The following is a 22419-nucleotide window of genomic DNA, read 5'->3' on the forward strand; positions in this document are numbered from 1 at the left end:
AATCTTTCTTGCATGTCATCAATGATATCCTCATTACACATTTGAATGTAGTTACACAAACCTACGAGGTTGTTCTGAGGAATTCTTTCTTGAATTCCATACACCATATCAAATTGAGCTACACTAATGGCTTTCTTCATAGTTACCCTATTAGCCCATATTGCTAACTATAACTTGGAATCCCATGCTTTCTTGTTACCATCCAAGGTTCTCATAATAACCTTTAATAGGCTCTTATTTGTGGATTCAGCTTGTGCATTTCCTTGCAGATGATAAGGAGAAGATGATGATCTTGTTATTCCATATTTATCACAAAATTTAATGAATTCTTCAAACTTGAAGCACATTGCATTGTCTATTACAATTTTTTGAGGAAAACCAAATTTGGAAATAATATTATTTAGTAGAAAATTGTTGACAACTTTACTTGTTGCATTTCTTGTGGGGATAGCTTCTACCCACTTTGTAAAGTAGTCAATAGCCACTAGGATCCAAGAATAGCCAGTGCTAGACTTGGGGGAAATCTCTCCTATGAAATTCATACCCCATTGTTGAAAGGGTGCTTGGACCTCCATTGGCTTCAATGGAGTATTACCTGAGAACTTCAGTTTTCCAACAAACCTCTAATAAGGGTCACATTTCCTAATCATAATTTGAGCATCTTTGAAAAGGGAGGGCCACCAAAATCCAACCCTCATCACTTTATGTGTAGTGGTCTTGGCTATATAGTGTCCTCCACACACTCCAGCATGCATTTCATTTAAGACTTCTTTTTCCTTTTCTTGATCAATACAATTCAGCAACACTCCCTCAAAATTTCTCCACCATAAATTGCCTTGGACAATTATATATCTGATGGCTTGTAATTTAGTACTCCGCTTTTCATTTTTAGGCAAATGGGGAGGAGCTTCCATGTGTTGCAAGTAATATATAACATTAATGTACCATTCACAATGATCCATGTCACATAAGTCAAATATGAGGTCATCAACTACTACATTTATCTGATTTTCATCCAGATTAGATTTAGCCATGAGTTTAGCCAAACCTTGACCTCTTACCAACTTAGTTATCTGTATTTCAATATTAAATTCTTGGATCCTGTTAATCCATCTACACCTTCTACCTGATACTTCCTACTAATAAAATATATCTTTCACTGCAGCACTAGGTACAAAGGCAATAACAATGTCACCTACCAAGTAGCATCTGAAAGCCTTAAAAGCCTTTACTAAAGCATACACCTATTTTCCATTTATTTCATATTTCAATTCAGCAATCTATAGTGACTTACTAAAAAAAGTAATGGTTTTTTCATATCCTTCTTCATTTTTCTACAACAAGACTACGGCTACAGTGTGAAAGGATGCAAAAGAAAAAATATGCATAGGCTTTGTATAATCTAGGGTTCTGATGATTGGGGTATTTTTTTATTGTAGTTTTAATATCTTAGAATTCTTGTGAAGGCTCACCATTCCAATCTATAGTAGCTCCCTTCTTGAGCATCTTTGAGATAGGTCTACTAATTTCAGCAAAATTGGTAACAAACATTCTAAGAAAATTAACTTGGCCAAAAAAGGATTGAATTCCTTTTACATTCTTTGGCTTGAGGACTTTATCAATAGCTACTACACTCTTAGGATCTATTTTCATCCCATCTTTAGACACTATATGTCCTAGTAATCTGCCTTCTGTCACCCCAAATGTACATTTCTTTGGGTTCAAGGATACTCCATATTGTAGAGCTTTGATAAAAAATTTTTCCAAATTCCTACATTGATCCTCAGCCTTCTTGCAATAGGCTATAAGATCATCCTGGTATACAACCATAAATTTTTCAATATAATCATGAAATACCACATCCATAGCTCTTTGGAAAGTAGCTCCTGCATTAATCAAGCCAAATGGCATCCTTACATATACATAGGTTCCCCATGGGTTTGTGAAGGATGTATTAAATTTTTCATTTTCCTATACCAAAACTTGATTGTACCCTAAGAAACCATCCATCATGGAAATTAATTCAAAACTAGTTACTTGTTGCAACATGGCTTCCATATTTGGTAATCCATAATTATCCTTCAAGGATGCAATGTTCAAATTCTTGAAATCCACACATAATCTTATGTCTCTATTTTTCTTTCTAACATGTACCAAATTTAAAACCCAGATGGAATGTCTAATTGGTTTAATTATCCCCCCATCCCTTAATTTCATCAATTCTTCTTGCATTTTGGGAGCTAGAGTAGGGTTTACTGGTCTTTGTTTCTGTCTAAAAGGTTTTACATTTTCCTTTAGTGGTATGACATGTTGGAAAAAATATTCCCTATAAGCCTTAAGGTCATCATATGACCATGCAAAAACATGTCTATACTTCCTAAGCAAGTCAATTAATGGTTTTCTAATTTCAGTAGGTAGATTTTGGCCAATATAAGCCTTTTTTAGAGCTTCACAGGACCAAGGTTTATCTCTTCTAATTCCTAAGGCTTAGGGTCCTTAACTCCTAGTTTGACTCTATCTTGGTTATCAAAAATACTTTCCAAAACCACCAACCCCTTAGGCACCTTATTGGTTTTCAATTGCATAATCTCCTACCAAAAAATGGTTTCCTTACCATCTATAGTTTCAATTAAATCATTGCAATCCATTTCTTGATCTAGGTATCTATCTTCATTTTTTAAAAAAATTATAATGTCCTTGTCATCTTCGAAGACTTGCCAATTTTCAATGTTATCAGGTATTGAAGGTCTATTTTGTACCTCAATTTGAGAGATTCCTACAAATGATATCTCCTTAGGTTTGATTGCTACATTTGCTAATAAATCAGCCATCTTATTCGGAGTCCTATCTCTCCATGAGATACCAAATGCATCAAAAGATTCTATCTTATCCTAAATTGCATTTCTATATTGTTTCAATCTCTTGTTCTTGGATGAATAGGTTTCTTTTATCTAGGAGATAACTAGTTCAAAATCCCCTATGACATGCAATTTCTTAATTCCATTATGTGTAGCAACTTTCAATCCTAGCAACAAGGCCCCATACTCTACTATGTTATTTGTGCAAGAAAACTTCAAAGTGAATGAGTATTTGAAAGTATTTTTCTCAGGGGAAACAAAAACTACCCCTGCCCCTACACCCTCTTTAGAACTAGTCCAATCAAAAAACATTGTCCATAATATTGGTGAGTTCATGAAACATTCAACTTCATGTTCAATTACAGTAGGAAAATTCTCAACTTATTGAATAATCAATTTAGCTCTAAAGGCATTTACACTAGTATCTAAGAAGCAAGTAGCATCTTTCTCAATTTCTTCCCCTAAAATATGACTAACCCTTAGCTCTCTATTTACCTTGACAACTTTATCCCCTATGTAAAAAGTAGCATAGGTTAAGTCACATTGTAGACTACTCCCAATAGTAGCACTCCATTTTTGAGAAAGCAACATTCCATAGTGTGGAGGTATATCCACTACAAGGACTAACATGGTGAACTCTATTTTAGGATATGTAACTATTTTGAATGGTAAAGCATTTATCGTACTTATGACTAGGACTTCCCTAGCATGCATTCCTCTACATCTGCCCTGCTTAGTGTCCACTTTCAACCCTAAGGCTTCCATTACTTTGAAAGGAATTATGGTGTTAGAAGCTCCTGAGTCTATCATGCAATTTTTTAGGGTCTTCCCTTTTATGATCAAACTGAGGAAAAAAGGGTCAATATCTTCTATAAATGCCACTAAGGAATCATCTAAAAACATTTGGGGAATCTGGGATATGATACCACTATCCTCTACTACAAATGGGGTTTTTTGGATAACAGTATATTGTACAATAGTATTATTGTTTCCTATCCCCCCCAACCATGATAAAGCCTTTCTTTTATGCTCTTCAATTCTAAGAAGTTTAGACAAGGGTACTTTTATAGTTATTTGGGACAACATGGATATCATATCAACAAGTTCAACAATAGTGGGTTTTACAAGAATACCTGGAGTTGAAGTCTTTTGAACTGCAGGCACCACTATTTTCTTGATAGTATCAGGTCTTGATTTCTTTGGTTGCACAACTACTTTTGTTGTTTCATTATTTGAAACTAAACATTATTTTTTGGTTCCCACTTCTTAACCTTGTTGTCTTTGATCTTAGGCACATCTATATTGACCTTTTTACTTTCATCATTCATCTTATGTGTAATGTCTTTGATGAATACACTAATTGGCTTTCTGGCATCATTATTTACTATTCTATTTCTCAAATTGTAGTTACTATGGACTTGGGAAATCATTTCTGTTGTAATTTTGTCAATCTCCTCTTTGGAGGGCATTCTTAAGCTTATGTGACCTATATCAGAAGATGTAACAAATACCTTATCTGCATCATAACCTTCATCATCTGAAAGCACTTGCTAATGATGTAAATGATAAGCAATTCACTGACCAGTAATATCATTTTTAGGTTCATCAGAATCAAAATCTATAAAATCATCACACATGCTTACCATATTGCAACTTATATCATCATGGCTTTTCTCTTCACTTTCTTCTTCAAGTTGCATGCCTTGATATTGGGAAAATGATTGAGAAACAACACAATAATCAAAAGAATGAGATGATTGACATACAATGCACCATGGTACATCATCATTCATATTCAAAGTGTTCCTTTGCAGGGGGTCTAGGGTACCCTTATCTTTCATATTTTGTGTCTGGTTGGGGACTGGCTTACCATCTTTCCACTGGGTAGTGTAAGGGTAATTTTGCATTCTAGGTTGCCTATTGAAACTATTTTTATTCATAGGGGTTTTCTCAACAACATTTGGCTTATTGAAACTAGTGGGATTCATCTTCTTTAGTAATTCCAAAACTTGGCCTATAGTAGGTTCTTCTGGCTTCTTTCCTATAGGAGTTTTATCACCCTCCCTTTTGTTATTGTTCTTGGGATTAAAAAGCTTTGGATCATCAAGATGCCTTCCTATTATTCTCTATATCTACTGCAACTTTATAGACATCCCTTAAAGTTTTGGGATCCTTGTCCCTCAATTGATAAGCCATTTTGCTATCAAAAGCATTGAAATATTTTGTGAGACAAACATCCTCATTCAACCTCATAACTTGAAATAGTCTGTATATACCTTTCTAGAATCTTACATTGAAGTCAAATGTGGACTCATTTGTGTTTTTCTTGATGTTATTGAATTCATTCAACATGAACTTGGCATTAGTATTATCTCCATATTACTCTTTAAATAATTTCTCCAAGTCACTCCATGAGGTGATACTTTCATCAGGTAGCCTTCTGAACCAATCCCTTGCATCCTCAGTTAGTGAATGCACAAATAATTTCATTACCATATCTTCATGTTCTACTTCATAATCATTTAACATATCAATGAAAATTCTCAAATGTTCTTCACTAGTAACAACATTATTTCCAGAAAACTTAACCACTTTGTCTCTTAAATCAAACGATATGGGATGTGGAACACTAGGGATACTAGCAAATGATATTTGTCTATACTTTTCCAAGTATAGAGGTTTCTTCTAGAAACCAAGAACATTTGAGGTACTCACTATGTTAGCTTGGTTTAGAGGAACTACATTTTGAGTTTGTTGATGTTGGGCAAAGGGGACTCAGGTGCTAATGGTGGATGATGAGGCAAGGGCAGATTGGGATATTCCCTAAGTTGATATTATTGGACCACTAGCCAGTGCAAGAGTTGCAAATGGGATAGACAAATTTGGCCATGAAGCCAATGCAGAATTAGATTTTATGAATTGGATTTTTCTCCTAGTTTCCATGGCTTGAGCTTCATTCTCAACCTTCTCAAGTTCCTTTGCAAGATCTTCCTTCTCCTTTCTAGCTTTTTCCAAGTCTACATCTAATTTTGACATGAGAGGATTTACATATTTTTTTGGTAGAGCTTGAGGTTCATTTATTTGGATTCCTATGGCTTTGTCTTTCTCTTTATCTATAGCTTTTACAATGGGTTCTATAGGGTCTACTTGAATAGGTTTATAGGTTTGGATTTGGGTAATAACTAGCTCTTGTATTTTGCTTAAGAGTTTTTCTTGTTCTTGAACCTTAGATCTCAAAGTATCTACATCTCCAAAAACATCAGTATGGAGAGTCATAGTTTTTTCTTCTAACTTTTTATTCTGCTCCTTCAAGGCAACCATCCTTCTTAGTAGAGCATCCCTTTCTATTATGGTATCCAAGGTGGCTTTCTCCTTCTCATTTTCAAGATGAATGTGTTTAGCTTCTTCCTCAGCAAACCATTTCTTTAGAGCTCCTATCTCAGATTGCACTTCTTTAGGGTCTACAGAAGTAGCCTCTAAATCGGTAGGATCATCTAGATCTATAAGATTGGGTTCGATGTATGGGGCTACTCTGAGATTAAAAGGATCATCAAATGAACTCCTAAATCCTAGCCTATGGTTCATATCTGCTATGAGATCTAGCCTTGGTGAAGAAATTCCTACTATGGACACATCTTTTTCCTAAAAAACTCTCTCATCTGGTAATGGGGTACTAAAAATGCCTCCTAAGAGTCTTGTGGTTTTAGATTCAGAACTGAGTGAAGAAGACTCTCTCCCTAATACTGGTTGATACTAGGAATTGACAGATACACTACCTCTGGGTTTCTAGGTGGGATTTGGATCTATCCTTTTCTTATTTTGGTTCTTCCTACCACCTTGGGGTAAATTAGTGTACATCAGTACATCAGGATTGGCTCTCATGTAAGCTCTTGTCTTCTTTCTCTTGTTAGCCATATTCACCTTTTGTTAAAATAAACACTAGCTTCAAAACCTTAACTAAGTTACCACCCTATTCTTGGGAAAATACACAATGAAAATTATTCTTGACTCCAAGGAAAAAAACACACAAATAGAAATAGAAATATCTGACATAAATAGACCAATCACTGAGATCATAAGACTACACTCTTTGCTCATTCTATAAGACACTTGGCTAGGCTAGATACGTCAGCATGTCACTGTGGTATTTGGGATATTCTCTCTTTAAATTCTCAAGGTTTGTCACTAAAATATCCTTTTATAACCATGGGAAAAACTTAGATAACTAGATATACATGTACACAATAGAACCAAAGAAATTGTAGTACTTTTCACAGATGTGTTGGACAACTCCCCAGCAGAGTTGCCATTTTGTTCTCATTTTATAACTACTAAGCAACAAAATCCTCAATACCAAAATGATATCACTCAAACAATCTAAGGATGAGCCAATTCCTATTAACAATTATGTGTGCAAACCATTTGGACCCAACTTCAATAAAACCAAAGGTGGTTTTCTACTCTTTAGGCTCTACAAAACAAGGGTGGGTATACCCAGGGATGCTTCAAGACTGGAAAACATTATATGCGAATTATTTTAGTTTCATTCTGATTCTCATCTCAAATCCTCAAATACATGCATAATTCTTGAAAATTTGATAAACACATCCCAAATAATAGATTTGGCAAAAATTCTTCTATAGATCTACACGTGTTCTCAACAATAGTGGCTAACTAAAGCTAAAACATTCCATGCAAACAAGTACTAGCCAACTTTGAAGAACTACAGGAAATAAAAGTAAAATTGATTATAATTCTACATTTGAAAACCATTTATGACATATTTCTATTCCAGTTGAATCAATTTGACTAGTGCCTAATCCATTAGGGTTCAGAGTCTACAACAAATCCTTAGATCTAATTTGTTGCCTTACAACAAATATTATTAGCAATTCTTATAAGAATTCATCATTCAAAAATCCTTTCTACTATTGTAGCAACCTTATCAAATTCATCAAAGCTTTTACTTAATGCAATTAACTAATAGCAGTGATGAACAGATATACAACCTAACTAGATTGCATTCAATTGCACAAGCCTTTACTCATACAATATCAAGATGACCAAGTAATCAAAAGGAGACAAGATTCAAAAAGAAATAATAAGGGGACAGCTCATAATTTGTATTCATTTTCTTTGAAAATTGTATACATTTACAGTAAACTCAAAATGACCTTAGCAAGAAACATGGAGATCATTCCATATTCATGTATTTTCAAGAACTAATAGAGAAAATACATCATAAACTTGCTCCAAACATTGAACCAAAAAATAGACTAAGTATATCACCTAGAAACAATAGAAATTGGACCCTTTCTCTAGCCCTAGAATCTCACTTATATAGTGTGAGATGCAACAAGCTTCAAGCTAAGAGAAAATGATAGGTGCCCTTTACAAGAAATATTTACATACACCTATCACAAGATGAACAAATTGTTGACAATAGTAGATGTCCAAATCAAAAAATTCCTTTTGGTGGGTCCGCTTTTGTCACATCCTTTATTGTTGCTAATTTGGCTACTATTCTAATCTCTCTTTCTATGCAACTACCAAGCTAGCCAATGATGAAGATTGTTCTGATGATTACACATTAATCTCCACATGTGGGTTTTCACTGTCTTTATCCTACATGGTGGGATTAACTTCTACATTTTTCTCTTATTCATTTTTATCAACATCCTATGGTCTCAAGCCTGCAACTGAAAGTGACTGATTATTCTTGTCCTCTTCTTCCAATTGGGCCTAAGTAGTTATGTTGTCAATGATTTGGATCTCCTCACCCTACACGTCATCACTATCAATTTCATCTTCATCAAACTGTTCACCAAGAGATATTTCTGTCATCCACTTGTCAAATAGTTTGTCATCTGGCCAATTGAATTGCAAAATATCTCTCTTTCTTTTTAATACATATTCAGCCTCATTATCAATATCAACAAATTCTTGTTTTAAAGAATCAAAGAATATTTGGGCTTTCACCATTTCTTCCATTGTGGTAGCCCACCATGCATGCCCTATTTCATTTATAATTCTATTCATCCTTAAACAAAAAATATCATCAAGTTCCTTCTCCCAGTCATCTTTTCTTTTCAAATTATTTCTTTTATCTAGGGCACGAGGAAACAAACTGAAGTTTTGGCTCTTGTACTTGTTCAAGTAGCCTACTATTATTCTCTGTAAATGAATCCTTTTATTGTCAAAATCAGCAAGATTAGAAACAATGTCAAAGGTTTTTTCAATTTGATCATTAGAATTCCTTATGAAAAAAAAACACAAAAATGTCATTTCTTTCTCCCTTCTTACCTATTTATTCACTATAGGTTTTAAGGCCTCATCATTGGCTTTCAACTCCTCCTAGATACTGATCACCTTGGCCAACTAATCATGAATAAGTGACCATTCAAATTTTTCCCCCAAATATGTGAGAGCTTTTCTTAGTTTATCTTCATATTTTGACTCCAGCTCTACATTTAAGGTCCACAGTTTACCATTTTCTTCTTCAAAATCCTCAACAGTGTAGTATTGTGACCTTTTGGGTGTATTTGGTATTTCTATGAGGGGGGTGGATTTGAAGGGTTCAACTGGGGGGCAAGGGTATGCTATTCTTGGCCTAGTGGATTTTCCCAATAGCTTGTTCTCAAACTCAATTCTCTTTTTCAACCTCTTTATTGTAGGCATCCACCACTGTCTCATAGTTGCTCTGCAGCTCAGTCATTTCCTTTTCTTCCCTCTCTTTAGTAGCCAAGGCAAATTGAGAATAATCCATATTCATGTGGGTTGCCTATACATGTGAGGTATCAACAACTCTCCTCTCAATGATACTCCCTATTAGTCTTGAATCATTAGGTTGTAATGGAGCAGCCCTGGATCCTCTTCTTAATGACCACATAACAAGAGCACCTTGGTCATTACTGAATGTAGTTCCCAAGAACTCCTATTTATTTGGATCTTGCGATCCCAAATTATTTGACACAAAATTGAAAATCAAGGCATCAACAATGTTCCAATTGGGCAATAATAAAATATTTGCAACCTTTACCATCTAGCTCCCTTATTTAGGGGTTATATTCTAGAACTCTTGAATCATTTGTTCCTTTATTTGACTTTGAGTGGAGGCTTCATCCATTTTTGGATGCTCTGCTTTCATATTTTTACATGTTTCGTCAAAAATGTGCATGTTTTCTCTCCAAGCAAACTGATGGAAAGCCCTAGACCTTAAAAAATTGTCATCAGACAAAAATTGCTAACTAGCTTGTTCCAAAATAGGGTCTAATTCTCTTCCCCTGAAATCTCCTACATTTAACTCAAAACTTGGCATAGGAGGCTCCTGGGGGTTCCCTTCACCAGTCTCTACTTGGGTAACAAAACTCCCCTTGTGATCCCATTTGTTCAATTTGCTCATCAGTGAGCTGCTCCTTCTCAATTCTCATGGGGGTTTGGGAAGGTGAGTAACTCTCATCATGTGGTTCCTCTTCCCTTATTATCTTTCTCCTCTTGGGAGAAGGTTCAAGAGGCCTTTCTTCAAAAATAACACTAGTAGATTCAACTATTTATTGTCCTTTATCCACAATAGGGCTTTGATCCTGAATTATATTATATCCTAACCTCCTTTGCAAAACTAGTGGGCCTTCACCTATATTGGGAGTGAAACCCAATCTTCTCATTATTTCCCTAGCTTTATTTGGAAAAGAATCAATGAAATGTTGCTTCTTCTCATTCATTACCTCCATTATTTTTGGGAATGAACTCTTAAGCTTATTTATTCTATCTGTAATAGTTACAACATTACTAAGAGGGTTGTAATCTTTGTCAAAACAATTAATAAAACCCAAAACTTTTGAATAGACTCTCCATTTTTCTTTCTTTGTTTCTTGCTCCTACAGAGAGTACTCATTTCTTATTACATCTTCAGGGAAATAAAATTCATGCTCAACTGGATGAAGCTTGATCCTATGCCTAATAGCCAAATTAAAGAAACCTTTGCATCACAAAAATGAGAGTGAGATACTGCCATTTTATATTGATCCAAAAATTTTCAGAGGAAGACCCACCCTTCCTTGGTTATTACAAACTGGTGGGCTATTGTACAAGTGGGAAAAATTGATCCCATTCCCCTTTTGTGCAAAAAGGCTTCTTCTACTCCTTCCAACTACCACAAGAATTCGGCTACTCCTACCTTTAAGGGTACGTGGTAAGGTAGTACATGGGGTGTTCCCTTGAATCCATAAATTCTAATAATAGTTGAAACTGAATATGGGATGATATCTCCCCAATTATGTGAAACTTTAAGATTATGGGGTTTGTCCATAGGCCTAAAAAGTTGCATTAGTGCCCTAAGAATCCTAGGATTGTCTCTCAATATGAGGTACCTCCGTTTCGAGGCAAGGTGCCTGTCAAATCTAACAAAACTAGCATTTTCTTCTTCCCCAGTCATATCTACACTCCATAATTGAAGTGGCAGTGCTTCCACCTCTTGTTCTCTATTCAAAACCATTTCTTTACCAAAGTATGTAGCCCCCTTAAATAGAAACATGTGCATCAATAGGGAGTATTAGCCTCAAATGTTCTCCACCTTGACCTTAGCAATCCCCACCAATCCACTATAAATCTCATCAACCAAGTAAGAAGAAAAATCAAAAATTATATCCACACCAAAAGAGGAGATTTGAGTAATCATATACATGAAATTCATAGGCATAAAATCTTCTTCACCCTCTTCAAAAACTCTGCATAAGGTCTTATATATCTCTATTGCCCTGGCACTGAAGCATGCTTTCTTGAAAGGTTCTTTAGAGGATGATGTTATTGCTGGTAGGGTTCCAATTTTGCCAATGTGGGCCTTTAGTGCACCTTGTCTAACTACATCCTTCTTTGACATATATTCTTTTTCTAAATCTATCAAATCAATGGGAACATGATACCTAGTGAGAGGTCCCAAATAGAAAACACACCTAATCTCTTATGAACTGATAGTGATTAGGATTTCATCATCTACTCTTCTCACCACCCTAGTGGCTTGATCATAACTCTTCGCCATGGCCTCAAGGAGGTCATAATCCATAAACACACTGGGAACAACTAGCTTTCCCAGGTTGAAATTCCATATATTGGCCTGTGGGGCAAACAATTTCCTTTCTACAAACCATTTCTTGAACAAATTTAAACTAGTGTGGGAGGTTTGAGCTTCCTGGACCCAATTAACCTTATCATATAATCCATCTGCTATCCTCAACCTAGGGTTTAATGAGGTCAACTTTTTAACTTGCACTATCTCTACAATAGACTCAGGAAGCAACTCAAGAAAATTGTCATGTACATTTCTATCCAAATAATTTACTTGACTTGAAAACCCCTTCTTTGGAGGCATCTTTGATTATGCTTTACAGAACTAAGATACTTACAAAAATTATGGTAGGACTACGTACTTGAATTCTATCCTCAATTTCCTTTGTATTTCTACAAATTTTCCGTGAGCAAACTACTTCACAATCTTGCCAAACTTTAGCACGATCTTCTTTAGTAATTGCTTCTGCTCAAGAAATGCTTGAAATCTTTGTTTGCGTAAGGTGAAATTGATAAAACTTTCTATATTATACTCTATTTTTCCTCACATGTGAAGCTTTCATGTCTAATTAATACACAAAGTGGAACCACCTTCTATGTTTGAATTTGTGCCATCGATCTTTAAAAATCCTACAATCATGGGATACAAAGAAAGACAACTTGGCATTACACTTGACAAGTTGGCCAGTCAATCTAATGAAAACTACCCATGTATACAGCTCCTTCCTTGATGGCACTTCTATCTAGACCCACTGGTGACTGAGGACACATGTCAATAGCTCACTACTTAGAGGAAAAGTGGTGGGCCCTCATTCACTACCTCACTATACATATCTTTCGAGCAACTTTTGATGGCAAGATAGTGATGATCATTGATCTAATACTAAATCAATGGTGGAGAAACTACACCAAGTACCCTAAAGATTGGTAGGTCCCATACTTGCTATGTCACATAGAGTAAACAACTTGCAACTTTCCATAGCAAGATAGCGAGGATTGGTTATTGTAATTTGATCTGACGATCAGGATCCCTTATATACTTTATGAATGGGGTGTGGGTCCAATGTATTGATGACGTAGGAAATTCTACCCTACTGGCACCTAACATAACCTTACTTTAGTCCTAGTCACCCATCCACATTACTTGAGGTCCCACTAGCTGTTGATTTCATGGCACCTCACTACTTCACTAATGACAAGATGTCAAATTTTTCCAATAGCGAGGTAGCGAGCTCTGGTAACTTTAATAAAACTCAGTGCCGTGAAATATAATAACCCATCAAATCACCATCACTCTTACTAACTGCTTCTGACAATAGTAGTTATTACTTGTCATGCCACTTGGATAGACCATGGTTACCAAGAAATTTCGAGGCCACCGTGTCTTTGATTTCACGCCACCTCGCTACTTCGCTAATAACAAGATGCTTAGTTTTTTTGATAGCGAGGTAGTGAGGCATTGGAAAGACCCTCATTCTAGTGCCAACTTCTAACTACTTCTATTGTGTCCCTTTTCCTATTTTGGTACAACTTGCAAGGTGTACGTGACCGAAAAGTTGGCCAAAAGACAAATCTCCGACCACTGTATCTTCATTTTGCAGTCCCATTTTATAACTTTTTTGGCACATTCTACCTCCCTATACATAAAAAGTGCTCATGTTCTTATAGCAAGGTAACGATAATGGTAGATCTATTCAGATCAGATGGTGAGGAATCTAAGAAGAAAGGTAACTCGAGGGCTTAGAAAAATAAAAATAAAATAGAATATTTGCCCAAGTTGATTTTTCAAATATTTTGCACCTAAAAATTTTTAAATGGAATGAGACGTAGGGTTTTCACAAAAAAATTCAAAGGCTAACAAAAGGATGACTTAGCTAGAAACCCTACTCACCATTAATGGATACAATCTAAATTTTCTATACCTAGACAAAGGAATTTTATCATGTGAAAATTTAGACCAACATGAATTAGGGCCTTTTTTCCAATTGAAAAGTCCCCCATTATAAAACATATACATAGGAATGATCCTCTATGTACCTTAGGCCCTAGATACTCCCTATTAACCATAAACAATTGCCACATGAATTCAATAATGGCTAGTCTAGGAGGAATGAGTTTTGGCAAAATACATGGGGGTTGGGGACAACTATAAACCCTCATCAAAGAAAAGGCTGGAAATAGGAAGACATTTCTCCAATTGTGGTATATTATTTTCTTTTTCTTTCTAGGAGGAGGTCTGGTCTCAAAAGACCCTTCAAGATATTAGGTGCCCTAAAGTAACTTGGGTCTAGCATTTTCATAATGACAGTACTAAAATTATTGAAAAATGAGACATAATCATAATAATGGTAAGGAGTTTCACATACCTATATCCACAATTGTACTAGTAGCTCTCCATTAGCATCATTTGTATGATCAATAAAGTTTGAGCTTATATATGTCCCACATTCTTGTATAGCATCAGGTGAATCAATAGTGAGTAATGAAGGAAACTAAAATTCTCCATTTCTCCATTTTGGGTCTATCCAATATTTTCCTTCATATTTTCCAGAATGAATTCAATGTAATCATATTCTCCTCCATGGTAGGACTCTTGCACATATTTGACAATGATAAATTTTGATACATATACCATGTCAGTTCCATCCTTGCCCACCACCTTGTGGACACCATATACTATTTTTCACAAAATAATTTTTAAATTTATCTAGTGGCATTTTCTTGTCCACTTTCTTTGGATAGTCTCCCATGTACTTTATATCCATGGGAATATATTGTAACATTGACATCCTAGTATATGACTTACTATTCCTTTCAAATTTTCCTTGTAGGTCAATCAAGTCTACCAATTCACTCATGGAACTATCCAATCTGAATGCTTCAATGAAAGAAGCCATGTCCAATGTACACAAAGTAGAGTCATCTCTTCTATGGAATGATTTTGTGGATAGGTTATAGGATTTGATCAAGGCTTTCACTAAATCATCATCCAAAAAAACTTCTAGAAAGACTAACTTTGCCAAGTTTTTTTCCATTAATTGCAAATAGGGATCTTTTTTTCTCTATTGTTATAGAAATATTTGAAAAGTTCATAGCTAGAGACTTCCAGACATGTGGCATCTCTCCATAGGGTATATGGATCCATGAATGCATGGTCATCTTCAAAAATGGCATTAGAGGATCTTGGAAATAACTTTATTCATTCTTCCATAAACTTACTTGGTTTCTTTTGTCTAGTTTTTCCTCCTTTTGAGGTTAAAGTCTCTGTGATTTCCATTTCTAATGCTAGTGTCTCTTCTACCTTCTTTTTAGACATCTTGCAAAATAGACTATAAATACTCACAAACTTATGCAACTAGTTCTAAAGATAGCAATCTGTTGATACTAGAAGCTCTATAATTTCTCTAAAAACTCTAAACTCTGCAAACAATAACTGAGCACTAGAGCATGGAATGTTTTATGCTGAGTGTACCCTCATCAACCCATTCTATCCATTGATAAAAAAATTTTGAGCCTTAAATTTTATGTTGTTTGTCACCTTAGATAGAGCATCCATATAAATGTCCAGCTAGGAAATCTTTGTACTTTACTCAATTCTTATTGGCCAAGGTTTCTCATCATTATTCTAGTTCAAAAGAAAAGAAAAAAGTGCCTTTTTATCTCATACTAGGGCTTTGAGATCTTACAACAACCTAAAGAAAAGGTCCCTCATATCATCTTAGGAGGGAAAACATGGCTTTATGATCTTATGATCATTCAAAACTAAAACCCTTATCTTACCATTGTAAGCCTATAAATGGCTTCCATGATCCTATGACACTACATTTATTGTGCCTTCAAAGCTTACCCTTAATTCCCCTACGATCTTACAAAATAGCTCACAAGCCTTGTTACAACATTGTATCCTTGCTTTAGCTATCTCATGATCCTATGATCATGGTTTGATGCTAGGCCTCATAACTTTGACAATTACCTTTTAGACTTCTACAATGTTATAGTCACAAAGATATTGCAACATTATGTCTTAGCATTACACTCTTTATGATCTTATGAGCATAGTTAGAAAATTGATCTTGTAGCATTATAGGTTACCTTTTTATTGATATTTCTAACCTACAATCATACACTGGAAATTATCTCTCCTTTATCATAGCCTCAGAGACTTTCCTTTCTATCTTTATGATCTCATGATCTAACATTTCTTCATAGCTTGTAAGCTTTTAAGTTTTCCTTTGAGATCTTATGATCTATATCTTACCATAGCATTAGAGAACACAACATGCCACATGTCTCAAAACTTCATTTAGTTGCACCTAACCTCACCATGCTTCATTATCTTCAACTTATGATTTTACAATCATGTCTTTATCATGGCATTGACCCTTATATATTTTTCTCTTACAATCCCACAATCATAAGCATTTCATATCTTCGTAAATCCTTTTGAAATTCCTTATGATGCCTCAATCTCCCCTTTATCATAGGATTAGAACTCTTCACATCATTCTTGCACTAACATGTTCTTGCAATCTTACAACCATTTTATCATATTATCCCGAGTCTTCATTTCTTCTCTTGTGATCCCATGATGACCCTTTTGTTGTGACATTAGGAACTAGATCTTAGAAACCCTTTCATTCAATAGTTAAGATGATACGGCATAAATGGACTCATAAGATTAGAGATCACATTCTTTACACTTGTAATGCTATGACCACACAACATATCTTAAGATTGGGAAACTTAAAACACCATCCTACGATCCTTTGCTAACCTCCATACCAAAATGTGAGTTCATGAATAGCTACCTTTGCCATGATCATAAGATTAGAACTCTATCATTTGAAAGATATAGAATCTCTTGTTTGAAAGAACTTAGGATAAGGGAAAAATATTGTAGATTTAATAGATTCTTTTAATGGCAAAGACAAAAACATGACCTTAGGATACCAAATTATTCCCCTAGGGAAATATTTTCAATATTGAGCTAAGGTAAAATAACCAAGTTAGGGTTCATTTGAAAACTAAAAATAAATGAAACTGAAAACCCTAAATTGGCAATACAATTCAAAGCATTTTCACAATGGATATTAAAAAATTTAGTATAGTGAAAATGAGGGCTATCACCTTCCATGATTCTACAAGTTGCAACATACAAGCTGCTCAAAATTTGAATGTTTAAAACTCAGCTAAAAGACTCTACAACTAGCCAAACCATAAGAAAAATACCTAGAGATAATTCCAATAACCTATGTACACCTGAAATCATGAAAAATGTTCTTAAGGAGGAAATAGAAGAAGATCTAAATGCTTTATACAATGACACCTCCTTAAATGGGGGAACTTTATCCTCTCCTCTAGGAAGGATGATTAAAGTTCATAGAAGAAGAAATTTTGTGAAAAGTCAAGGTTAGACCTTAGTTGTAATTCAGCCTAAACCTCAAACTACTAAAATCATAGAGATAATTGAAGAAATTAAGGATAAACAAAAGGAAAAAAACAATCCCTATATCAAGTGTAACCACTAGTGACTCATCAAACCCAAAATAGGAAAGGAGACAATGTTTCCCCAAGAAATAATCTTTCAAAGACCAAATGAAAGAAAAGGTTTGGAAAAATAAACACAAGTCAAGGAAACCAAAAGAACAACCAATATGGACACTAAGTTTTGATGGCTCCAAGTGAAAACTAGGAGCTACAATAGGTATTGAGCTCGTTAATCCCAAAGGTAAGTCCTATTATGCTACATATTGTATACAATTGTGTGTACTAGTATTTTTGTAGAATAAAAAGCCTTGATTTGTGAACTCCTCTTCACAATAAAAAAGGATTTTAAAGCTCTCATAATTGAAGGAGACTTGTAGTTGGTGATTCAACAAGTCAAATAAATTTATTCTTGCAACAAAAAAAAAAATCCTCACTTACCATAAGTGAGTTTGAGACTTGATGGAAGATTTTGAACTCTAAACATCAAATCTATTATAAGAAGAAGGAATGCAGTAGTTGATGCCCTTGCAATCTTTGCTAGTGTATTAGAACCCATAGAGAGAAGGAAACTCAAAATATTCTCAGTAGAACTTGTGGCTATGCCATCTATTCCTCATAATATTACTAACTTCTAAGTCTTCCAAGATGATAAACATATTCTAAAATTCATCATGTTTAATGGTTTATTCGAAGGACAAGAAATTGATGACACGCCTGACGAAAAACCTGAAAGGAAAGAACTAGAAGATGAAGATGAGATCATAAATTTAAAAACTAATACTATTCCTAAGTGGATGGTGAAGTTGGAACATATCTTTGGCCAAGATGAGTCGACATGTAATAAGAGGACCAATGAAGAAAAGGGAATCGAAGAATGTGAATCTTATAACCTAGGCACAAAAGACAAGACTAAGATGGTGAGAATTGGAAAGGCTTGCAATTCCCAAGAGAGGGAAAATATTCTCCAGTTACTCATAGAGTATAGGGATATCATTGCATGGAGTTGTGAGGAGCTCAAGAAATTCCTTTAAAGCCTGATGCTAAGCCTTTCTTCCAAAGATAGAGACGAGTAAATCTCATTATTGAACCCTTGATAATGAGAGAAGTCTAGAAGCTAGTAGATGCCAAGATTGTATTTCCTATTTGACACTCTATCAAGGTCACCAACTTGGCACCTATGAGGAAAAAGACTAGAGAGATTTTCCTTTGCATAGACTTCCAAAATTTGAATCAAGCATCTTAGAAAGAAAACCACCCATTGCCTTCAATTGATGAAGTACTATAGATTGTAAATGGATTCAAGATGATGTCTTTTCTAGATGGATACTCATGATATAACCAAGAAATGGTAGATGAGAAAGATAGAGTGAACACAATATTCACCACAAAATGGGCGACATTTTCTTATAGAAGGATGCCCTTTGGTTTAATCAAGTGTAGGAGTTACATTTTGAAGAGTTATGGATGAAGCATTTAAGGGGCTCATAAACAAATGCACAGTTATTTATATGGATGACCTCATAGTATTTTCAAAAGAGAGGAATACCCATATTTCTAACCTAAAACAAGTTTTCAACTGATGTCAAAAATATGTTATATTGCTTAACCCAAAGAAATTTTCATTCAGAGTTACAAAAGGGAAGCTCCTCAAAGACATCATTTTTGAAGTCAGTATTTTAATTGATCATGAGAGGATAGAAAAATTTCTGAATTTGTTTCTTCCCCTTAGTCATTAAGAGCTTAAATCTTTCTTTATGAATATTGACTTTGTAAGTAAGTTCATCAACGAGTTCTTCGAAATAGTTCACACCCTCAATGATTTACTAAAGAAAGAAGAAAAAATTGACTAGGTTCCTTAAGTCAAGAAATATTTTAAAGATATTAAAGTGGCCATTTATACTACCCCAATGCTTGTGAGTCCTAATTATGAATTGCCTTTTCAAGTCTATTCTTCTACTTTGGAACATTCATGTGCAGGTATCCTTACATAGAAGAAAGAGAAAGAAGATGAAAGACCCATCACATTTACGAGTTTCCCACTAAAAAATGTTGAATTTAGTTATCCCAATCTAGATAAACAATTATTTTAACTAGTAAAATAAATCAAGAAGTTTCACCACCACATACTCAAGAGTAAGGTATATGCTATCATACAAGATTTTGTAGTCAAGTCATTGTTAATGTAGAATGAGTTATGGGAAAGAAGAGGAAAATGGAAGGATATCTTACAAGAATTTGATTTAGAAATTCAACCAATGAATCAAGTAAGAGGAAAAGGGTTAACAAAGATGATAGATGATAGTTAAGAACAAAGCATAGGATCTCAAGTATATACTTATGAAGGTGTAATCACAGATGTATGGTACTGAGACATTTTAATATACCTCTTACAAAATCAATACCTCCAATAGATAAAAAATTTCTAATATAGAGGAATGAAAATGAAATGTGAATCCTACATTCTTGAAGATAGAAAACTCTACAAGAAAAACTACAAGGAAATTTACTTGAAATGTTTAGGTCATTAAGAACCAAGAGAAGTACTAGAACAATATCATGACAAGTACAATACTAAACATGGATCAATAGAGGCCACAATGTATCAAATTATAAGATTAGGATATTTTTGGCTTACCATTTTCAAGGGTACATATGAACATGTACTTTATTTTCACATCATACAAAAAATTGCCAATAGGGAAAGAAACCCAACCATGTCACTTCAACCAATATTTGAGGTTCACCCCTTCACCAAGTGGGGGCTAGATTTCATTGGGCCCATAAACCCAACATCATCAATATGACATTTTTTTTCTCTAATAGCTACAAACTATTTCACATGTTGGATTGAAGCTAAAACTTTCAAAAATTGTACAACAAAAGTGGTCACTAACTTCCTAGAAAAGCACTTTGTGACGAGGTTTGGAATACCATTCTTCTTGGTGTGTGATAATGGGTCATCTTTTGCATCAAATTTTCTTACTTAGTAGGAATTGGGGAATCAATTCATAATCAAATTCTCATCCAACTATTATCTGCAAGGGAATAGTGTAGTTGAATCTACCAAAAATAATTTGATAATAGTCATAAAATTCTTGCTCATAGAAAATCCAAAAGATTGACATACCCAATTGAAATATGCATTACAGATAGATAGAGTTAGGAAAAAGAATTATTTTGGAGCATCCCATATCTACTAGTCTATGGCCAAGAACTAGTATTCTCACTCAATCTTAAGATTCTAGTGCTAAAATTTATGAGAGGATACATCAAGGATGCTAATAGGGTCCAAATTAGATTAATGAATCTCTTAGAATTAGACAAGAAGAGGAAAATTTTAGGACATATGTCAAAACATCAAGCTATCATAAAATGTTAGTTTGACAAGAGAGCCACAATCAAATCTTTTAGAATCTCATAACTTGTTCTTGTATAGGATAAGGCAAAAGAAAAACTAGCAAGTCATACCAAGTTTCAACACTTGTGGATTGGTCCTTATCAGATTGTAAATATTTTGGGTCAAAATATCTTTAAGCTAAGTGCTTTACAAGGGGAATAGGTTCCATTTCCATTTAATGGGTAGTCTTTGAAACACCATTTTGAGGCCTAAAGGAGAAAATGTACCCAAAAAATGTATGTTTTCTTTTAAGTTGTGTGCTTGCTATAAGTTGTGTATTTTCTTTAAGTTTTGTGTGTTTTCTTTAAGTTGTTTGGAATTAGTGTATAATTAGGATTCTCCTTGGTAAGAAAGACCATCCCAATTGGTCTTGATTTTGGGAAGTGGTATTTCTTCATCAAAGCATTTAGAAAACTTTGTTTCTTGTACCAACTAAAACATAGGTGTCACTTGTAGGTGAAAAGGACCTTTTAGCCTTAAAATTAGAATCTATGTTGATTGCTTCCAATACTTTACAAATTTAAAGAAATTGATCATCTGGGTTGTCTTTAAATCTAGGTCGACACTAGCCAGGGATAATTCAAAATGTACCAATTCAAATAAAGGGTCTCCTCAAATACCTATAAAGATCAGTGTTTTGCATAAGAGTTTCCCAAAAGTTCATTAAAAGAGGAATACAAGAGTTATAAAAGTAGAAATTGATCTAGAAAAGGAACACCAAAACCTTGGCCACACAATCTAAATGTGGTCAAGGTAAATAAAAAAGGAAATAAAATAAAATCATAATGGTGTCACATAAAATATTTCACATACTTGTAAAGGTAATAAAATATAGGACTAGCATGTTATAGTCACTCACTTATAAATAAACAAATTCAAGGAAGAATCAAATGGAAAAACATAAGCTCCATGAAGTAAGGATTACCAAAGGTTCAAAGACAAGAAACTAATAACTTGTTAAGAGCCCTCTGAATGGATTCTCTTATCTAGTCATGCAGTGATCGATAGTAGGTTTATTGGGATTTCTAATGTTTATTCCAATTATAAAAATATTTTGTCCACATTGCTAGACACTCACAATGGTTAGCACTTGGAGATGTCAAGATGAATTGAGACATTGAACACACATTGAGCATGAAAATTTGAGACTAATTTTTTTGGTTTCCAAAAACTAAAAGGCCACTTGTTATGTCTAAAATTAGGTTGCATCTTAATATGAATTAGAAGAATTCTTTCTGATGAAGAAATGCCTTTGTCATTTGTTCCCTTTTGTCGGGGCTATTTTTTTGGTTTTACAACACATGCCCCATTTTGGACTCAAAATGGGGACCCCCTTTTTTTAAGTGTGAGATCATTTTCAACATATCCAATTAGATGCCTTGATGGATCAAGATCTCCCTCTAAGTCTAAGCCATATTAGGGTGTCCAGTCAATCGAGTTCATGTAGTGCCAATAGATTAGAAAGGCACTTTTTTTCTTAAATACTAAATAATGCACATGTTTGCACCATGCATAGGTTCACACCTACACAAATTGTGCAACATGCACACTCATGTCAGGCCCTAGAGACACACATGCAAACATACATGTGTGCACCTCTAGTGGTGTGCACCA

This window comes from Cupressus sempervirens, chromosome 8, assembly GCF_028749045.1.
Source record: "Cupressus sempervirens isolate cs-2001-9-10 chromosome 8, ASM2874904v1, whole genome shotgun sequence".
Lineage (NCBI taxonomy): Eukaryota > Viridiplantae > Streptophyta > Pinopsida > Cupressales > Cupressaceae > Cupressus > Cupressus sempervirens.